Raw genomic sequence first — 21498 nt, forward strand, 5'->3', positions numbered from 1 at the left:
TGTTAATTCCATTCCCAATATGATATGATTGATTGAAACTATAAATAGAAAATAAACGCAACAGCAAAGACAACTAAAACCAAGATGGATTCAAATGAATTAATTAAAATGACTGGATCAGGTGTTCTTTAAGCTCACTCTAAAGTTTTCCATGTGTCAGAGACTTAAGGAGGTAGGTGATGACCTTCAGTGTCAGTTACAAAGGCACTTGATTTGAGAATGCAATGGCTTGTTGGAGGAAATGGTACAGACAGGAAATGAGGAATGAATATAATACGTGAAGGGAAAGAAAAAGGAAAGGTGAACAGGAAAGAAAATGGCCAGAATAGGGCAAATGAAGAAGGCGCGAAGAAAAGGCAAGTGGTTCTATGGACACACAGGAAGAAGAATTGGTGATGAGGAGGAAAGAGTTTTCCTCCACTGTTTTATGTCCATGGCCTGATTTCTGTCACTGTCCACATCAGTCAAGATAGATTGCTCTCAACAGTCAAGTCCAGTCATTCTGACTTGTTGGAATATCCTTCCTGAATTTCATAGAAAGAAATGTCTTGGCTATTGTATCCTTGAGTGAGTGGGCCAAAGTATCAATTAACCTTCAGATATGCATTTGGTTCTCCTGGAGACAGGAAGGAATATAAACAAAGTATTTTTCTTCATGGGGACTTCTTAGATTCTTAGATAGCTGAAGAGATTAAAAAAGAAAAAAAAAACCACCTAGGGGAAAAGATGAGTAGAGCCTTCAGACTATATATAATGAATGCCTAGGAGACACACACAAATATAAGAGCCCTGGCGTGCAGATGGGCAGCCCATGCCGGGAACTTCCAGTTCAGGAGGCAGAGGAAAGAGCATAGGATTTGAAATGGGGTCAGACACATACAGGTCTTGGTCCTGTCACTTGCCTTGACCACATTATTTTATTGACAAATGCTCAGCTTTCAGTTGGCATGTGTAATGATGTCTCTAATGTGTACTTTGTAAAACATTTTCCAAATATGTTATTCGTGTCAATCTTCTTGGCAGTTCTCTCAAATGTGAACTATTGTACAAAGTTAATTCTTCTTGTCAGATGCTGGACCCATGTCAGAGAATGTTCTTCAAGGAGAATCCTCAGGGAGACAGGGCTTTTTGCCTTGTGTCCAGAAGTACTGTGTGTTTCCATCAGATTGGGAGATACAAGGAAAGTTTCCTAGAAGTCCAGAGTCTTCTGGAGTCTTCTGGTATCTTGTTCCACTTGCATTCTTCCCTGAGCTTCAAGATGTACTGATGTGCAGATGTACAGCCAGATGGATGAGCTAAGATGGATCCAGGCCTAAGCAGGTCAACTGGCTCAGTGTTTGGGAAGAATTTTCACTCCAGAGCAGAAATTGCTGACAAAAGTTTCCTTCCACTTACTCACCCTGATGTCTTGACATTGGGGTGGAGAGTGTAACCTGAAGATTCCAAGGCCTGGGTCCAACTCATAAGGTCAGGGAGTGTAAACAGAGGATCTGAACAAGAGAGAATATATGGTTTTACCATGGAAAGAAGAGATTAAAATCTTGTTATCCACCCAATAATGCTTTTCTGTTCTCTCTCATTCATACCTACTTGCTTCTTCCTCTTCTGCCCCCATGTTTTCCTTCCCAGGAAATCTAAGACCCTTGTCTGTCCTCGCTGCACACTAGTCATGACCAGAGACAGAATAAAGAAACTCCTAGTATTGACAGAATGAGTAAATGGGACTGTGATATCTAGTTGGGATTTGTCAGAAGCTGTTTCTCCTTCATCTTTATCAGTATCAACATCATCTGGAAATGATGCTGATGCTGATGCTGATGATACAGAAATAGCATGGATACTATGATGTGTGTTAGGTGTTTCATAGGTGTTAGATACTAAGTATTGTGCATGAATTAGATCATACATTTTCATTGTGACCATTAAGAAAGGTCATAAACAGCTTTTCACAAACAAGGGAGGCAAGGTTCAAAACAATGAAATATGGTGTGATAAAGTACAAAACCCTGAATTAGAATCCCAACTCAGATAATTGAGCACTATAGTTCAAGCTTTTGATTACTATTTCTTGGGCCCAATGGTAGACTGAGCATGATACCTATAACCTGTCTTTTGTACCCATTGCCTTTAGAAAACCTTCACTCATGTAGTGAAGGACGCCATGTAACAAGTCTCCGTATAGTTAGACTGAACAAAAAGAGTGAATCTAGCACAGTTCTGGCCTAGAGTATGGAACTACTACACAAACAGAAAAGCCAGGAGACTGATTTCCACAGTCATCAAGAAAGCCCATTATCAATGCTATCCAGAAGAGGGGGAGCAGGTCATGTGAAATAACGGGAAAGGGGCGCCTGAATTTCAAGTGCTGCATCCACAGTAGTGCTATCTTACCTTCTCCCTCATCAGTCCCGAAGTTCTCACAGTCCTTAGATGCTGCTTTGCGTTCCATTCGACTGACATTAACAGCCATGATTTCTTTTTATCTCTCCAGTACTCCAATTCTCATTATAGCTATTTAACGATAGGGCACTCTCTTGTCACCAGAAAGTATGTTGTGAGGATGCTGTGGTTATAAATATTCCATCAAAATAGGTGTGGAAATGAAGCACAGCGACATAGTAAACTGAGGAGAGTTAAAATAAAAGGAGCAATTTCAAATTTTATTTATTTTTTAAATAAATTGATCTTTTTATTTCTAAATATTTTGTTTATTATTTTTATTTTATGTGTTTGAGTGTATTGCCTGCAATGTGTATTGTGCAATGCCTGCAGAGGTCAAAAGATGGTGTCAGATCCCCTGGAACTGGAGTTATGGGTGGTTGTTAGTCACCATGTGGGTGCTGGGAACTGAACCGGGTCCTCTGCAAGAGCAGCCAGATGGCTCTTAACCACTGGTCCATCTTTCCGGCCCCCGTTATAAGAATTTTAAAGGAAATAAACAAGCTATGGTAATGCAATACAGGAGTAGCAACAGTGGGGTACTCTTACCACACCAGGTCTGAAGGGGCTCATGTTTCCAGGATTCAGACTTGGTAGCAGTACTTGTGAAGAGGTACTAGGTCAGAGCCAAGTCCTTCAGTTAACATGCTGTCTGACACTGCCCACCCATAGCTCACCAGGGAGCACCCAGGTAAGGAATTCTGTCAATTCTTTCTTCTACCTTCCTGAAATCTACTGCTGGTGCCTCCATTGCTAGAACCCAATAAAAATCAGATGGCAAGGGAGCCCCCGGAAGTATTTCTCTCATGCTTCCCAAGGGGTATGAGAGTAGAGAAGGGCAGAGAATAGATCTAGAGGGGCAAAAATTTCAGGAGCCACCGTAGATGTTCATATGTCTCCCTGAGGTAAAGACGCCTCACCTATTTGTGTTCATCTAACTGCAGTGTGTAAAAGGGTTGACACATTCTTTCTCTGGGTTTCTGAGGAATGCTGTCTCGTCAACTAAGAACAATCTGTCACTGGAGTTTCTTCACAGCCTGGCCACTGCAAGGGTGTCTAGTTTCAGAGAACTAGATCTTCTTGGAGTTTCCTTGTGACTTCACATCTCTGTCACCTCTGAACCTAATCATGTCTGTTGACACTAGTTCATCCTAGAAAGGTGAGAAGGCAAAGCTGTTCATCCTTGCCTCTGCTCTGGGTTTCCTGGAAGCCGTGCCTAATGACACCTGTGCAGTGATCCCTTCCAGAGCGGGACTCTAGAGAGAGCCTATGCTTCGTTCCTTTCTTGCTTCCCCTAACCATCTCTCGGGAGGGACATTGAGTCACACCCTTTTCTCGTCCTCCCATTACACCTCGCTTCTCTCCGTGAGATCATAAACTTCACTACTCAAAGCGTGGTTTTTTACAACATCAGCCTCACTTGGAAATTTACTAGAAATTCAAAATCTCAGGACCCAGCCTACATTTCTTCTGAGCCAAATCTGTCTTTTGCAAGATTCCCCAGTGATACCTATGTAAGACAGTTTGAGAAGGATTCATATAGCGTCTATATACCATTAAGCGCTGTGCAATGTCATTATCTTCCTAATTTATAGTGGCTTCAAAAGTGTTTTCCATGTAATAGAGAAAAATGTGAAATTATTAAATATTGTGAATTTTATGTTAGAATTACCTGTACTCAATAATCTATATCTCTTTTTTAAAAATCTTTCTTATTAGGGTCTTACTACCATATATGTAACATAAGGTAGGTATCACAAGCCCCATTTCCCACATGAGGATCACAGGCACAATTTAGCAATCTGGCTCTTTTGCCATGGACTTGTGGCTAGAGTCTAGGCCCTGGAGCTCATTTTGCAGTAGGCTAAAAGAACACTTTTCTCATACCCCTCCTCTAGTGTTTCCCATGTCAGTATTCCTCAACACTTGGTCTACATCCAGTGTGCATCAAAATCACCTGGGTGCAGGGTACTCGTTAAGAAAGTAGATTCCTGGGCCCTATCCAAAGATATAATGAGTCCCTTATGGTCTTTAAAACTTGAAAATTACTTCCTTAGATGGTCAGAATAGTGAAGTTTAAAGAAGATGGGATGAGGGAGTTTTAAACTGATTCACATTAGTGTCACTTAAACCCACAGGAGAGTTTGCAGCAGAATAGGAATGTTTTCTCCCAAATGCCCAGCAGTTGAAAGACTGCCAGAGAATTTGAGAGAGAACAACAGAGTTGGCTGTGACAGTAAGTATTGGTACTGCTCTGGGTGTGGCTGTAAAACAGAAAGCAACCAGCTGTAGGAAGAGAAGTGAGGGTGAGAGTCCTTATGCCAGGAAAGGAATTAGAGAAAGTGATTGTATGGGGGAAGCAGAATGAAAAAGAAGTTGAGTAAACAACAGAAAAGGGAAAAGAAGAAAGGAAAGGACAGACCAGGGGGATCGAGGCGGGATGAACGCGAGAGGAGGCAGGCAGGCCCGAGAACAGTGAGGAAGAAAGCAGAGCGGGGAACCGATGGGCAAGCCACAAGTGGCAGCCTGGTGGTGCTTTCTTTGGGGGTCTCTTTGACCCAGGGACCTGGTGGCTAATTCCTGCCACTGTGTCACAAGCTTCACATGATAAAGCTGGCAATGGGTGAATCTGCGAGGCTGTCACTCTCAGACACTGTCCTTGAAATTTCAACCATGTCTAGTCTAGACATGGGGTTAAGCTTTCTGTGATCTCTGAACCACTGGCCACAATCAAACATATTATACCTTCCAAAGCAAGTCATCTCAAGGAAATAACAGGCAACAGAAAGGGGGACAAGGAAACGAAAGACACTCAGACTGGAAAAAGTGAAAATGTCTATTTGCAGACAACGTGGTAATGTATGTAGACACTGCTAAGGAATTTACTAAATAGTTTCTAAAAACCAATAAAAAACTTAGCTGTGTTTCAGAATACAAGACCAATATAAAAACTTATAAACTTATATTTCTACTTGCCAGCAATGACCATTTGGACAATGAAATTTTAAAGCTCATTTATAATAATATCTCAAACCATAAAATATCTAGGAATAAACTTTATCATGATTTATACAATGAAAAATTCAAGAACATTGTTAAATGAAATAGAAGAAAATCAAAATTAGTAAAGACATCATATTACTAGATTAGAACACAATATTTTTAAGATGTCTATTCATTTATAGACTCAATTCACTCCTAATCAGCATTCCATATATATACTGATCCCAAAATTTATGTGGAAAGGCAATGAATCCAGGATAAAACAATTTTTTTTCTTTCTTTTTTTTTTTTTTTTTGAGATAGGGTATCCCCTGCAGCCCCAGATGGGGCTACAGGAGCTCATTTTATAGAATTCGCTATGTAGATCAGGCTGGCCTCGAACTCACAGACTCACCTGCCCCTGCCTCTCAAGTCCTGGAATCAAAGGCATGTGCCTCCATGCCTGGCTGAAAGGATAATCTTTTCAATATGGATGCTGACATAGTTAGATATGCATTATTTTTCTTATTGCGGTGATCTGGTAAAAGCATCATTAAGGAAGGAAATGTTTACTTTGGCGTACCGTGTGAGGATATGACCCATCATGGAAGGGAAAGCATGGCAGCCAGAGCAGCTTTAGCTGTGGCTTCAGGAGCATCGGGTGGTTGGTTACATTGTGCTGAAGCAGAGAGATGGATGCAGGTGCTCAACTTACTTCCTCTTTTTCCCATTAGTATTAAGTCCAGGACTCTAGCTCATGTGATAGTGCTGCTCACATTCCTGGTGAGTCTCCACTCCTCAGTTAAACCTCTTTGGAGACACCTTCACAAACATCTAAATCCAGTCAACTTGACAATAAAGATTAACTATCACTGGTTGACAGATAAAAAAGGTAAACATTTACCTGTGTGTTGCTCTATAAAAAACATATTAACTTGAAATGAATTATAGATCTAAGTATAAGAATTTAAAATTGTAAAGCATCTATAAGAAAACACAGGAGACATGTGGGAGAGATGGCTCAGCAGTTACAAGCACTGGCTGCTCTTGCCGAGGACTTGGGTTTAATTTCTAACACCCACATGGTGGCTAACAACCATCCATAACTCCAGTTGCAGGGGAATCTGACACCCTCTTCTGATCTCTTCAGGCATTGTATGATAGCGGTATATTTACACACAAGCAGACAATACACTCATACACATAAAATAAAAATAATAAAATATTAAGAAAACACAAGAGAAAAAACTTTAACCTTGAGCTAGAAAGCTAGAAGACACCAAAAGCAAGAACAATGAAAAAATTAAGATCAGAAACTTAAGTTCAAAATCCTCTTTTGAAAAATAATTAGAAAATGAAAGTGAGCTGAAGGCTGGAGGAAAATGTTTATATGTTGAGATGTTTTACCTTGAATTTAGAATAAGTTCTTAAGTCAGTAGTAATAATAAAAAAATTAGAAAAGAGTCAAAAGACTTGAATAAACGCTTTATGAAGAGGATTACAGATGGAAAACAAGCGTGCGAAAAAACATTCAGCATCATTTGTCATTAAGGAAATGCAGATTTAAATTGTAAAGTACCGTTAGGTGGGCACTACAACAGCTAAGGACTAGAAAATTGGTATTACCAATTAGGACACTGAACAAATGAACCCTCATTCACTGCTGTTAGGAATATAAAGTGCTAAGATAACTTGGAAGCAGAGTTTGTAAGCTTATATGAAGCCATAGCACATACTCCAAGTGGGCATGGAGGCACATGCCTTTACTCTAGCACTTGGGAGACAGATGTAGGCAGGTCTCAGTGAGTTTGCAGCTAACCTGGTGTATAGTGCGAGTTCCCAGCCATCCAGGGCTGTATGATGAGATCCTTTTTTAAAAAAAATACCCTTCAATTGGTTAATGGGCAAACAAACTATATCATCTCTGTACAGTGGAAGATCATTCATTCTCAGAAAGGGGTGAGTTATAAGTCCATGTTACCACATGAATCTAAAAATGTATATTGCTAAGTTAAAAAAAAGCTCATTGCTAGATGGCTCCATTGCATGATTCCATTTACATGACATTCTGGAAAAGATAAAACCATGGAGGCAAAAAGCACATCAGTGGTTACCAAGGGTTGGGGTAGAGGTTGAGCGGATGAGGTGCACCGGGTGATTTTTTTAGGGCAGTAAAGCTATTCTCTGATATACGTCACTTGTGGATTCAGGACACTGTATTTACCAAACCACATGGAACTTTGGAGCCCAAAGAGTGAATTTTAATGCATGCAAATTAAAGAAATTCAATTAGGAGACCAGGAGATTCCAGGATGAAATGCAGACAATGATAAAAAGAATCTAAGTGCATTACAAATGTATGACATAACTTCACTGAAGGGGATGGGAGGAAGGAGCTGACATTGGCAACTTTGGAAATGCATGTAGATTATGAGACCGAAGAGGAGAGGAGCTGTACATAAACACAAATCATGGTGGTAGAGCTGTCTCTAAAGGGAAGAAGGATTTTCAAGTTTGAAGCCATTGTACTTGTATACCAAGATGAAACAGTAACAGATGTGGGTAGAAGGGCCAGGGTCTTATTGTTGCAAGAGGGAAGATTAGAATTAGTCATGGGGTTCCACATCAGAGTTGGTGTCATTAGTATGGATTTATGTTTGACTAGTTTAGATATGCAGGTGAAACAGGGTAACATAGAATACACACATGCACTCTCTAGCTTAGTTATGTAATTACTCAGTTATACAAGCCACAGCATCCAGGTAGCAGTGAGCACAGGCAACCCCCAGTTCTTACTGTCTAATACCATTCTCTAGACAGAACCAGAATAGTTCCTTGAAGAACTGGCTAATTATCAGGCCAGAGCAGGCAAGCAGGAACCAGGAGCATCTCATAGGACCAGAAAACAAGGAAGTACGCAGTAAACAAAGTGATAGAGGTGAGTTAGGAGAACAGAAGAACAATTGAAAGAGGCCCCAGTGGCCAAACAATGTGAACAATCAATTATGTGCAGAAGTATATAAATGAAGTATAAGATACGTGTGTGCGTGACTTTATACTGACATAAAGATTGAGCGTGGTAATGAGTAAATTTGATGCATTTGAAGTACAAAAATTTATGTGGTCACTCTTCTCTGTCTTGTAAGGATGAGCCACCCATCATGACTTCCTCTAAAGTGTGGAAATGGGGAAATAAAGAGAAACTTTGTAGTGGAGAATCTGAACATAGTCAGTGATGGAGGCCAGAATTATCAATCATGACTGGGATTAACATGTGCAGGCATTTTTGTTGTGATTCTTTCATTGTTACTGTTTTATTCTTTTGAGAAAAAGCCTTACTTTTTGGGCCGGGCTAGACTGAAAGTCACTTCTGTAGCCCAGACTGGCCTCTTGGCCAGGCTAATCCTCCTGCCTCAGCCTCCTGAGTGCTGGGATTACAGGGATGAATCACTACCCACAGCTATACCCAGCTTGAATAATACACTGTGTGGATACAGCATAAGAACAACCCTTCCACCAACCCCTGTTCAGCACTGGGAAGTACATCAGACACACCCATCAAAAGACAGTCTATAAAACATTTTTCCATGAACCCTCAAGACTGTCCAGATCTTCTATACCTAGGAGAGTCCGAGAAACTTTCACAGTCTGAGGCACCCAAGGAGACATGATGTCTGTAGGCATAGAATTTTAGAGGAGATTTGGGATAGAAGGAAATATTAGGTAAAAACTAAGGGCATCTGAAAAAAGTATGACTGTTAGATATTATAATGTAGAAATATTATTCCATTGGTTGCAGTAATTCATCATATTAATGTAAACTGTTAATTGTAGGATAAACTGGGTTTGGGATATTTTAGAACTTTTTGTATTTATATCATCTGAAACTTTTTTTGAAAATCTCAAACTATTCTAAAACTTTAAACCTACTTAAAGAGGGACAAATAATTTGAGCAGAAAGTTTATGCATGAAGATTTATAGACAGCAATTCTCTATCAGGTAAATACAAATTAAATCTGCAATGAGATATCTCTACATACTCAAGGACTCACTTAAAGATGACGATCCTTCAATATCAAGTGGTGGGGGGATGTGGAGGAACAGGAACTTGTATGCTGCTGGTGATAGCATGACACAGAATAACTTTTACAGAAAGTATTGTGACAGTTTTTTATGAGGTTACACACTTACTCCATCACCATGGAATTCTTCTCTTAGCTATTTACTAAATAAAAGTACAATATGTCCACACAAAGATTTTATAAGTATGTTCATAGGAATCTCATTTGTCATAACTCAAAAGTGGAAGGGACCCAAATGTCTAAAAACAACAGAAAAGTTGGGAGCAAAGAAGACAATTAGAGAAAACAGATATTATGTATACCTATAGTAGAGTGACACTTAGCAATAAAGTGTTGATACATGCAACAATAAGGGATTTTAACATCATCATCTAAGTAGATGAAGCTAAATACAAAAACATATGTACTAAAATGTTTTTTTGCATAAAATTGTATAGAAAAGTAATCTATAGATTATGATGTTGTGTGCATCAATTAAAACTTAAATCCTTAAACGTATATATTTAATTATATAGAAGCTATGCTCCTATGAAGTGATTTGAAAGAAAATAGAATCCTCTTGTTCTGAAAGGCTCCCTCTCCCCTCAAAAAGTCTTTCCAATTTAGTAGTTTAGATATTACTGGGCTAGAGCGATAGCTCAGTTGGTAAAGTGCTTATATTGAAAGCATAAGGACCTGAATTCAATATCCAGAACCCATGTAAAAAAAACCAGGAGTGGTGGCATACACTTGTAATCCCAGTGTTAGGGAGGTAAAGACAGGCAGATGCCTAAACTCACTGGCAAGCCATCTGAGCCAAATCAGTGAGCCTCAGACCAATGAGAGTCCCTGACTCAAAAAAAGGAGGTGGATGGCTCTTGAGGAATGACACCTTAAATTGTCCTCTGTCTTATACACACACTTACACCCATGTGTACATGCACCCATACACACCACACACAGGTACACACACACACGATTTAGGAATTGGATCATCTCCTACAAAGTGTGACTTTTATTTTATTTGTTCTTGTCTACAACTCTCTCAACATACCTGAGCCTTATCTCTTTTATTTCTTTATTCAACCATCTTGTAGGCTTCTTGTTCCCATTTCTCTGAGCTGCTGTTATCAAGGTACCAAAGAGAATAGCCAGCATGATTCCATTTCTTCATATATATTCACTAACCATCAACCGTGGGCCTGGTACTCTTCATGCACAAGAGCCCTATGTGGGTCAAGGAGGTACAGTCTAGAAAGGGAATGCAGTGGGTGATACTCTATGGAAAGTCTGAGCACAGTATTAGAGAGTCCTAAAAACTAGCAGCTAGCCTTTGACTTCAGGTATGTCTGTAGATTTTCAGATTGAACTAGATCTTAAGGAGAAGAGGGTAAGGAGTAAGGAAGCCACCCCAAACAGAGAAAACAGCATGGGCAAAGGCTGAGAGACTCATAATAGATGAGATCATGCATTTGTGTGTAATGACGGAGATGATGCTGAGAAGCAAAGTTGAGTCAGATTGCATAGGAACACACCAAAGAGTTGAGAATGGTATGATATGAAATAATGGCTATGAAAGAATTGCTTAATAGGGACTATGCAGAAGATGTGTTGAAGGAACAGTAGCCATTGCATTATCATCACAATCACTATTGTCATTATTTAACAAATATATTTTTGGGAGGTCTCATGTATCCCAGGCTAGCCTGAAGGCTATGTAGCTGAGGATAACCTTAAATTCCTAATCCCTTTCCTAAGTACTGGGATTACATGCACATTCTACTACACCCAGTTTATGCAATGCTGGAGATAAAACCCAGGGCTTCACGCATGCTAGGCAAACACTCCATCAACTGAACTATGTCCGTAGCCTTAGCAAACATTATGAGGCATACTTTGGCTCATTTCTGTGGGTTAAAGCACACTTCTACCCTGGAAGAAAAATACAACTTATTTGTCATGCCTTTTGAGGACATGCACAGCTAACCCAGAGTCAGCATGGAGGGAAGCCTTCTGGCTTTCAATCAGCCCAGCTTAGGCCAGAGAATGTGGATATTCTGCAGAGAGCAAGAGACACATGTGAACTTGAATGATGGCTTCATGCAGGCTCAGCTGATTCTGCATCTGCCAGCAGGGGCCCCACCAGCTTCTCACTTCCTGGTAGGTGTGTGTGTTTATCTCCTTCCTACAACTTCAAAAGGCAGACAGGACACTGAGTTAAGCTGGGCAGGGAAAGAGGGCTCCTGTTTGCTTCCTCTCATTCCCATGTTACTCACCTGTCTCCACCTCCTCTTCCTCCACAGGTGGCAGGAATGCAAAAACCATTAACTCCAGCAGGGACTGGCTGGTTTTGGGGGGTGTCTGATAGGAAACAGAAGACACCTCACCTATATTGAACAAGCAACAGGAAGAAAGTGTTGGAAGAGTGAAGAATGGGGTCATAGGTCATAGAAGGGGAGATTGATCCAGAGCAAGACTCAGACTCACCAGAGCAAACACCAAAACCTGCAGCTCCATGTCCGTCAAGTGGGGCTCATAAATCAACTTGGCTCTAAAAGGCTTGATCAGCCCCACTCCTCTAGCTCTGGCACTTGTAGCACTCTCTCTCTCTCTCTCTCTCTCTCTCTCTCTCTCTCTCTCTCTCTTGCTTATAGATCTCTTTAGTGTACGTTCCATGGTCTCAGCATCTTCATTTCTTCATTATCCTGGGATCTCCCTTGCAATCTAGGCTTCACCTTTACAACTTTCATACAACAGCCTCTCAGGTAGGGCCTCCTTGTAGGGATTCTGACCCTACTGCACATCATGTGGCCTCAGTTGCTCTCTGAAACTGAATTAAGAGTCCATGACTGCCTCAAATGTTGAATCTTTTATGTTTCCAAAACCAGTACCATATGAATGACACCGCCAAGTCATGCTGCCAATGTGGGATGGAATCTGGACTCCTTGGGCCGTAGTTGCATCAGTCTGCATCCTGATACCAGGGAAACGCTCCCCTAGGCAGTTGCTGTTGAGGAGCAGGGAACCCTCTCACCTGCATTCTCAGTTCAGACCCTCTTTTTCACATAAATTTGCATCTTTGCAAGTTGGAGTCATTGACAGGTGGGGTCTTACCCTCAAAGAACCTTTCCCATTGTCCCAGTTCAGAGTGCCAAGGTCCCTTTAATGGTATTTATCTCTTCAATAATTACAGATGTTTTGCTGTTGGGGACTCTCTTTGTTCAAAACTGTAAGCTTTCTTCACACATTTTCCTTTGACCAAATGAATAGTTTTTAAGTTCAATTGAATTCTCAGGACATGGGCAGAATGAAGTCAGATTATTTTTTGTTTTTCCATTTCCTTGTGTATGTGGTATGCATGTGTATGTAAGCATGTTTGCATATATGTTAGCACACATATGTGGGTGTGTATGCATGTGTGTGCACATGCCTAGGGAGGCACCAGGTTAATGTCAGAAATCATTCTTGACTGTTCTTCCACCTTATTCATTGAGTCGGGAGCTGTCATTCAGACTCAGGGCTCACCAATACGGTGAGTCTCACTGAACAGCTTGTTCTGGAGATCTACTGTACAAGCTTCCAAATGTGGGAATTACAAGTGAGCCACCAGGCCCACCCAACATTTTACATGTGTTCTGGGGATCTAAACTCTACTATTCATACTTACATGGCAAACACTTTAACCAGTGAGTCATTTGCCCAGCCTGGAAACCAGATTATTGGTCAAAATATCACAGGAAGAACCCCTAGCACAGTTCCTAACAGAGTCCTTGCTCCTGTCTGAAACCTCACGAGCTGGCATTCTACTGCCCACATTTCTCTCACATTCTTGTTTTCTAGGCTCCACAGTAGAATGGCCCACTTAGCTTTGCTTCTAGCATCCATCAAAAGGCTTTTCTCAACCAAAGTTCCAAACTCTTCTGCATTCCAGCCGTGAAACAGTTTCAGTGGCCTAATCACACAGGTTTATCACAGCAATGCCTCACTTTTCTGTACTATTTTCTGTCTTATTATTTTCTTGTTGCTCTGATAAAATACCCTGACAAAAGCAACTTAAGGAAGAAAGGGTTTATTTTGAATTTAGTTCCAGAAAGAGTTCATCATGGTGGAGGAGACATGCTGCAGGCAAGGAAGGCTTGGTGGCAGGATCAGGAGACCGGTTGGTCACATTGCATCCTCACTCAGGTAGCTGAGAAAGAACAGGGAGTAGTGTTAGACTATAAAGCCACAAGCCCTGACTCTAGTGATCACTCCAGAGGATCCACTCCATGTAAAGGCTTTACAACCTTCCTGAACAGCATTACCAGCAGGCAACAAAATATTCAGACACATGAACATGTGGAGAATATTTCTTATTCAAACCCTAACAGTTTCCTACAAGGAAGGCTGGCCTTTCAGAAAAGTAGCTCAGGAGGTGAAGCAGATTTATTGAATACTTGAATGGCCCAGACATCTACCTTTTAAGTCTTTTTAGTTCCTTTAAGATCCTATGAGGTAGATACTATCATCCTCCAAGTCTCAGGAAACATAGCTATTAATTCTGACTGGGTTCTGATGACAAGAATGTTAATGTTAAGGAATGGGCTCTTTCTATCATATCATTTGGTCTCAAATTATGGCATTGTTAAAGAAAAGAAAAACACTGGATGATATATTCCAAGAGGCAAAGAGAAGAGAGAAAGGGGTGGTAGGTGAATGTTGGGCTTCTTTTCTTGGGGGACTATGATGTGGAATCTGTGAGCTTCAGGCTTTCTGAAAATACATTGAACATCTACATATGGCTAGAAAAAATGATTCTCTCTCTTCTTTGTCTTTAGAACAGTATGTAGCTTCCAGCATCTCTTCTATTCCTGCATTATTACTTCTTTCCTCCTCTAAGCTTATTTGAAATGGCTTCTATCCCATGGCCTCCATCCTCAACTCAAGACAGAGGAGCCAATGCAAGAATCAAACTGGTTTAGGCTTCAGTTCAATGCCACTTCCTTGCTATGTGAACTCTGGCAAGTTATTCTATTGCTTAATATCTGGGGATTGTATTATGTCATGGAATATGGACATTGTTATGGTATGTTACATTATATTGTGTTATGGTATGATTGTGGTATTATTATGAAAGTTGATAAGCCAATGCCTGTCAGATTACTAACAGATTTCCCAGCATATTGCAAACACCAATACATTACATATACTGTCCATGTGACCTTACACAACCCGGAGGCTTTTGTCCTGCAGGTCTCTTCTTTTTGAAATGTTATTTATGGTTCATATTTTTCTTCCCCCAAAATGCTTTTCCAGAGAAATAAAGTCCATTAAACAAACATCCAATGTTTTTTCATCACCCAAATTTCGTTTCAGCATTCTCATGATTGTATGATGCTAGCTACGTTTATGTTCATCTTTCTCCGTACCTACCACGTCTAGTGCAAGGAAGGGTCTGAGCCAGGAATGAGGAAGATGCCACTCCTATTTCCCTTTAGCTTCGTGGCTATGGGAAAATCTAGTTCACTGTTTTTTACCTTACTACCCTCAGTTATAAAAAAGAAATAATATTTTTTCACCCACTTCATAGGGATATCATGAAAGCTTAACAAGACACACTCTGTTAAGTATTTAGAAAATCTCAGAGTGCTATATGAATATAAGGCATTGTTATTCTTAGGGGCTCCTTAAGAGCTTCAATTTTTAGCTCTGTGATCATTTAACTTTTGATGTGGAACAAGCAACCACACATGCTCAGTGGCATACAACAATAAACATTTATTTCTCACACATCTGCAGGGCTGAGCTGATCCAGGCTGGCCTTGCTTCCACATCCGAGGGGTTCTGGAGTTTGACTGAGCATGCTGAGCTTGGCTGGGCCACTGTGACTTCACCTGTTTCTTAGTCAGGACCAGACTAAGCAAGTTCTTTTCAGAATGATGGTAGAAGCATAAGAAAGTCAAGTGTAGTGCATATGGCTCTCAGATCCTCAGCCTGGACTTGGCAAACTCTCTTTCCATCAGAGAAGCAAAGTGCGTAAAGTCACTGGTAAGAAGTAAGTATTGTCTGTGGTGGTAGATTTTTCATCAGGATGTAGATTCAGAGTAGCACAGCCATTGAGGACATTAGTACAGTTTGACACTGTGTTTCTTGCCTGCTGCAAGGATAGGATTCTCTGGAGATCTGGCAGAGGCTCTGAGTCTTTGGAAAGGATTCTAGACACCTATAGGGAGAAACATGCCTATTGGTCCTGGGACCTAAGGACAACACTCCCGTAAAGATTTCAGGGTGAAGGAGACGAAGTAAGCAATATCGCCTTTAGTCTGTCTCTTCAATGCCCCTTCTTGTTTTTCTTGCCCAAGCATAGATACATTCATTCTTTCACTCTTATTTTAAACCCAAGGTTATTACTTTTACAGTAATGGAAAAATATGGGCATTTTCTTCCCCTTCCTCTGCAGGACTCCTGTATACGCTTGTGAGTTACTGAGGAGCTGGAAGAGAAACACTTGCACCATAGGACTGTAGGATTCTTGTCTCAGACTGCTCCCCGCCACCCCCCGCCAAGTCACATTTACCCCCAACAGGAGTGTTCTTCAGGTCCAATTATGTTCTGTTGGATACCAGGTCCCCATAAACATGGCTCCAGCCACTGTGGGTTTCCAGCAATGAGATTTTACCTGGCGAGTTTATTTGTAAATGACCTCAAAGAACTGAGTAAAATATCTCAAGGCCAGAAATTCAGGGTTAGAAATTTTCAAACAAGACCAGCCTCTTCAAAGGAAGATGAAGAGAAGAGAGAAAAAGAGAGAAGTAGAGAGTAAGAAAGGGGAGGAGAGAGAGGGGATGGGAGAAGGGGGAGCGGGGAGAGAGGAGAGGAGTGGAATGCAGGTAACAAGGGAGAGGAGGGAAGAGAAGAGGAGGGATGGAGAAGGGAGGGAAAGGGGGAGGGGAAGGGAGAGGGAGGGGAGAGGAAGACACTGATGTTCCTCCAGAAGGAATCTCCCAAAGTATCTGAGTCCAAGTCACACAGTAATTGAGAAAGAAAAAGGTATGTGCCATTTGATTGGGGCCACCTGCATTTATTAAAAGCGATTAAGGAGATTTGAGAGATAATGTTGATTTTACCTAATGCTTTTCTCTATGACTCCAGAAATTAAATCTAAGGTCTGGAGTCCTGCCATTTAGTTGATTTTCTGGTTTTATTTGTATGCGTGTGGGGTTGGGAACATGTGCATGTGTGTGCATATGTATGTATATGTGTACTTGCCTCTGTGTGTGTGTGTGTGTGTGTATGGTATGTGTGTGTATGTGTGTATGGTGTGTGTATGGTATGTGTGTGTGTATGGGGTGTGTGTGTATGGGGGGAGCATGTGTGTGTGTGGTGTGTGTGTGTGTGGTATGTGTGTGTGTATGGTATGTGTGTGTGTATGGTGTGTGTGTGTATGGTATGTGTGTGTATGGTGCGTGTGTGTGTATGGTGTGTGTGTATGGTGTGTGTGTGTGTGTGTGTGTGTGTGTGTGGTATGTGTGTGTATGGTATGTGTGTGTGTATGGTGTGTGTGTGTGGTATGTGTGTGTGTATGGTGTGTGTGTATGGTATGTGTGTGTGTATGGTGTGTGTGTGTATGGTATGTGATGGTATGTGTGTGTATGTGTGTATGGTGTGTGTATGGTATGTGTGTGTGTATGGTGTGTGTGTGTATGGTATGTGTGTGTATGGTGCGTGTGTGTGTATGGTGTGTGTGTATGGTGTGTGTGTGTGTGTGTGTATGGTATGTGTGTGTGTATGGGGTGTGTGTGTATGGGGGGAGTGTGTGTGTGGTGTGTGTGTGTGTGGTATGTGTGTGTATGGTATGTGTGTGTGTATGGTGCATGTGTGTGTATGGTGTGTGTGTATGGTGTGTGTGTGTGTGTGTGTGTGTGTGTGTGTAGAACAGAGGCTGATATTGGGGTCTTCCTCTACTGTGCTCCACCTTATTTTTTGAGACAGGGTCTCTCACTGAACCTGGAGCTCATCATTTTGACTAAAATGGTTGGGCAGTGGGTCCCTGGAGTTGGCTGTTTCCTCTTCTCAGCACCAAAGTCACAGGTACAAGTCACCAAACCAGATTTTACATGGGTTCTGTGGACCTGAACTTAGTTCCTCAGGCTTACATAGCAAGCAGTTTATCCATGGAGGAATGCCCTCAGAGCTCTTGTTTGGTTTTTAAATTCATACACTGGCTTTTCTAAAGAGAGTGAGAAGAAAATACCGCAGAGCACCAACTTGTTCTAGAATTAAGATCCCCCCCCCCCAAATCTGTTCATAGCTGCTGTATGGGAGTTCAGACACTTATTACAGGCTCATTCAATGAGAGAAAATGAGCTGTTAGGAATATAGCTAAGTATATGAAAGGCTTAAATCGTAACCAAATCTTAGTTTTCCTGAGAGTTTCAGGATTGCAGAAGCAACTTTGCTAACTCCACCTTCTCTCGGACAAAGCATTCTACCTCTATAGTAGTCAGGTCCTTCAGTACTTGTCAGTATCCCCCAGCATCCTTCATTCATTCAGTAAGTATTGAAGGGTGAATACCACCCCCCGGGCACTGTGCTAGGTGCTGGGATATGGTGGTCAGAGGCAAACAGAACAGACATGGACTTTGTCTTATTGGAACTTATAGTTCAGTGAAGGAGCACAATCAGTTAAAATCAACTTGACCTAAATGCCATAAAGAAAGGAATAGGATTCAGGAGAGTGCAGGGACTATAGGTCGGAAGTCAGAGAATGTTTCTCTAAGGTGGCATTTAAGCTATATATTCAGAGATGTTCTCTCTGAAACTTGGGACTTTTGAAGGAATGATTTAATGAAAATCTATAAGCATTTTGATGAGCCCTCTTAGCTATGCCAGAAGTGGGCATGGGGATGTAACATGCTCAAATACCCACACTCGAGAATACACCCATGACTACTTTCGGCTCTGGTGGCAGGATCATCTGAATGAACCTGGACTTGTGAGCACAATTGCTTGCTATCTTCCTCATTGAAAATGCAACTGGCTTTGAATCAACATGGAGAAGTGGAAAAGCTTCACAATGAAAGAACCTTTGTGCCATGCCTGCCATGGGCTCTGTGTCTTCATGGGATGGAAGTGAGTCTGACTGAAGTAACCGAGAGTGGATTCAGATGAAGACGAGAGGAGAGGAACGATGACTTTTCATAAGATGTAGCAAATAAAATACAGTACCACATGAAGAAAAGCAAACTTTATGGTCAGGTTGGATTTATTGCCAGTTTATAAATTTGTTCAGATACTGCATTAATGTATCAAAGGAGGAAAATCGATGATCAGCTACATGTATAATGAAATAATGTTAAATTCTATAATTCAACATTTATTCCTGACAAAATACTCAAGAATATAGTAATCAATGATCACGTTCTTAAGACAAAAATATATAGTTTAGTTTTAAAGCCAGCATCTTAAGGAGAAAACATTAAGAGGGGATATATTAGGAGCAAGAACAAAACAAAAGAATGCTCTTTTATTTATTATTGTGCTGGAGATACTATACAATGTGGTTGGATAAGATCAATAAGTTAGGTCAAGAGCATCATTGTGAGTTAGAGGCTAGCCTTAGCTACATTTAGAACTGAGAACTACCTGGGTACACACCTTTAATTCCAGCACTGGAGAGGCAGAGGCAGGCAGATCTCTGTGAGATAGAGGCCAGCTTGGTTCACATGAGTTCCTGGCCAGCTGAGGTTACAGAGCAACCCTGTCATAAAAACAAAAACAAAAAACTCCCACAAAACAACAACAACAAAAAGAATTGGAAGCTAACAAGTAAAACAATCAGTTTTCAGAAATGACAGTACACATGGAACACTCCATGATAAGATAAACAATAAAGATTATGGAAAATGTAGCAGAATTTTAAAAATAGCATTTTATAATCAGTCATTCTAATATACAAAAATAACAACTGGTTACAGGATACGATAGGAAAGATGTATTTAAATAGAAACAAGTAATATTTTAAAAATCAAGTTAAATAAAAACATGCAAAAATCTAAAGGACAGCACTAGTGTGTGTATGTGTGTGTGTGTGTGTGTGTGTGTGTGTGTGTGTATGCACATGCATGTGTGTGTGTGTGTGTTGGATATTGAACCCAGGGCCTTGCACATGCTAGACAAGTCCTCTATCACTGAGCTACATCCCAGTCCAGAATCCTCCTCAAACAAATAAAAATGTATCAAAGTACGATGGTGTGTGCCAGTTATCCTGGTGCACCTGAGGCTGAAGCAAGAGCATCATTGTGAGTTAGAGGCTAGCCTTAGCTACATAGTGAGTTCAAGACCAGCCTGGGTTACAAAGTAAGACCCTGTCTCAGAAGGAGGAAGAGGAGGGGGAGGAAGAAGAGGAGAAGGGAACAGAACATGATTGGGGGGAGGGAGAGAGAGGAGGAACAGAGGCAGACTTGAGGAGAAAGACTTGTTTGTGCTTAGGATGCTTTACTATCGTGGTGATGTCATTTGCCACTTTGTTGATTTATAAATTCTAAACAATTCACTTCTCATAAAATAATCACATTTTAAAATTTTATAGAGAAATTGATACTACAGTTTGTGTGGAAAATGGAAGGATAACTAAGAAAGCATCAAGTAATAAAAATGAGCCGCAATGAAATATTAACGCTGCCTGAATTTAAAATACAATCTGAAATCTCTGTAATTAAACCAGTGTGGACACTGTGTATAAGTAGACAGATCAACCAGCAAATAAAATATAATCCTGAGTCAGATCCAAGAAAATATAAAAATTTAATGTGTAATAAAGCAGCAATTCCATCACCTGATAGCTATTTGAAAAAAGATGAATTTGTAACATAAATTACATCTAAGACTAGATTTCAAATATATCAGATATAAGCATAAAAACCTTATAAATTTAAGATTCTAGTTAGAAGAAAATAGGAATAAATTAGTTTATTGTATGTACCTGGCCTGGATCTACACATGACTTAGAATCCTGTAGTAATATTAATAGTAATAAAATTTGACTACATAAAATTTAAAAACAATTTTTCTGAGACCCTAAGCACCATAAACAACAAAATGAGAAGCCAAGTGACAAACTGGGAGAAAATATTTCTATGAATATCATGAATATAGAGCTAATGTCCCAAAGAACATAGAAGTTTTAAAACTGGAGGAGAAAGAAAAACTGAGAAGCCATAGAAACACAGAGACTGGCCTTATTATTTTCAAAATCATCTTTAAATACATGAAAATATGCTGTTTTCAAATATTCCTAAACATGTAAATAAATGTCCAAATATACATCTTATAATAAGAGGAGTGAAAATTAAATCTAAAATGACACACTCTCACTTATCAGAGTGGGAAAAATGTTTTAAAATGCTTGACACACTGTGGTAAAGCTGTGAGGAAGCAGATACCCAGGATTCCAGCATTGCCAGGGGGATGGAAAACAGTGACAACACTTTGGAGGAGAATTGGATAATGTCTGAGAAAAATATGTATCTCTCAGTCTAGCTGTCCGTCCTCAGAATCAGTACTGGGAATAAGGGAAGAGCCAAAATACAAGATGAGCCTGGACTGTGCTATTGTGCCAAAGAAAAGGAGGGAAAGGTAAGAAACAGGATCGGTAAATTTCAAATAAGACTCAGGAACGAGTATGGACATTGGCCTATTTTTAGAAATTTAAACATCAAACACAAGGAATGTTAATTGCACATTTTAACCTATTTAATAAACATACAGATTGGGACTGGAGAGATGGATCAGCGGTTGAGAACGCTGTTGTTCTTGCAGAAGACCCAGGTTCGAATCCCAGCTCCCATATATCAGCTAACAACTGTCCATAACTCCAGTTCCAGGGGATCCGACAGCCTCTTCTGTCCTCCATGGGCACTACACGACATGGATGCACTTACCTACATGCAGGCAATACACACATACACATAAAATAAAAATAACAAATAAAATATTTAAAAAATAAACATACAGATTTATTCCATAAATTTATAC

The 21498-nt window shown here is 40.4% G+C and overlaps 1 protein-coding gene across 6 annotated transcripts in view; it reads left to right on the plus strand.

Moving 5' to 3' along the window:
* LOC115068913 overlaps nt 1-21498 on the plus strand; it is an 86299-nt gene that overhangs the window by 30148 nt on the left and 34653 nt on the right. For 2 of the 6 annotated variants that reach the window (XR_003848249.1, XR_003848250.1), the window contains one exon: nt 11787-14792. The exons of 3 other annotated variants lie outside the window; for them this stretch is intronic. The gene's annotated coding sequence lies outside the window, so the exon portion shown is untranslated. Of the gene's footprint in view, nt 1-4577; nt 4676-11786; nt 14793-21498 lie in introns of those variants that run through there. One more of the 6 variants, XR_003848251.1, reaches the window with a different exon arrangement.

This window comes from Nannospalax galili, unplaced genomic scaffold (genome assembly GCF_000622305.1).
Source record: "Nannospalax galili isolate Female #2095 unplaced genomic scaffold, S.galili_v1.0 scaffold127, whole genome shotgun sequence".
Taxonomy (NCBI): Eukaryota; Metazoa; Chordata; class Mammalia; order Rodentia; family Spalacidae; genus Nannospalax; species Nannospalax galili.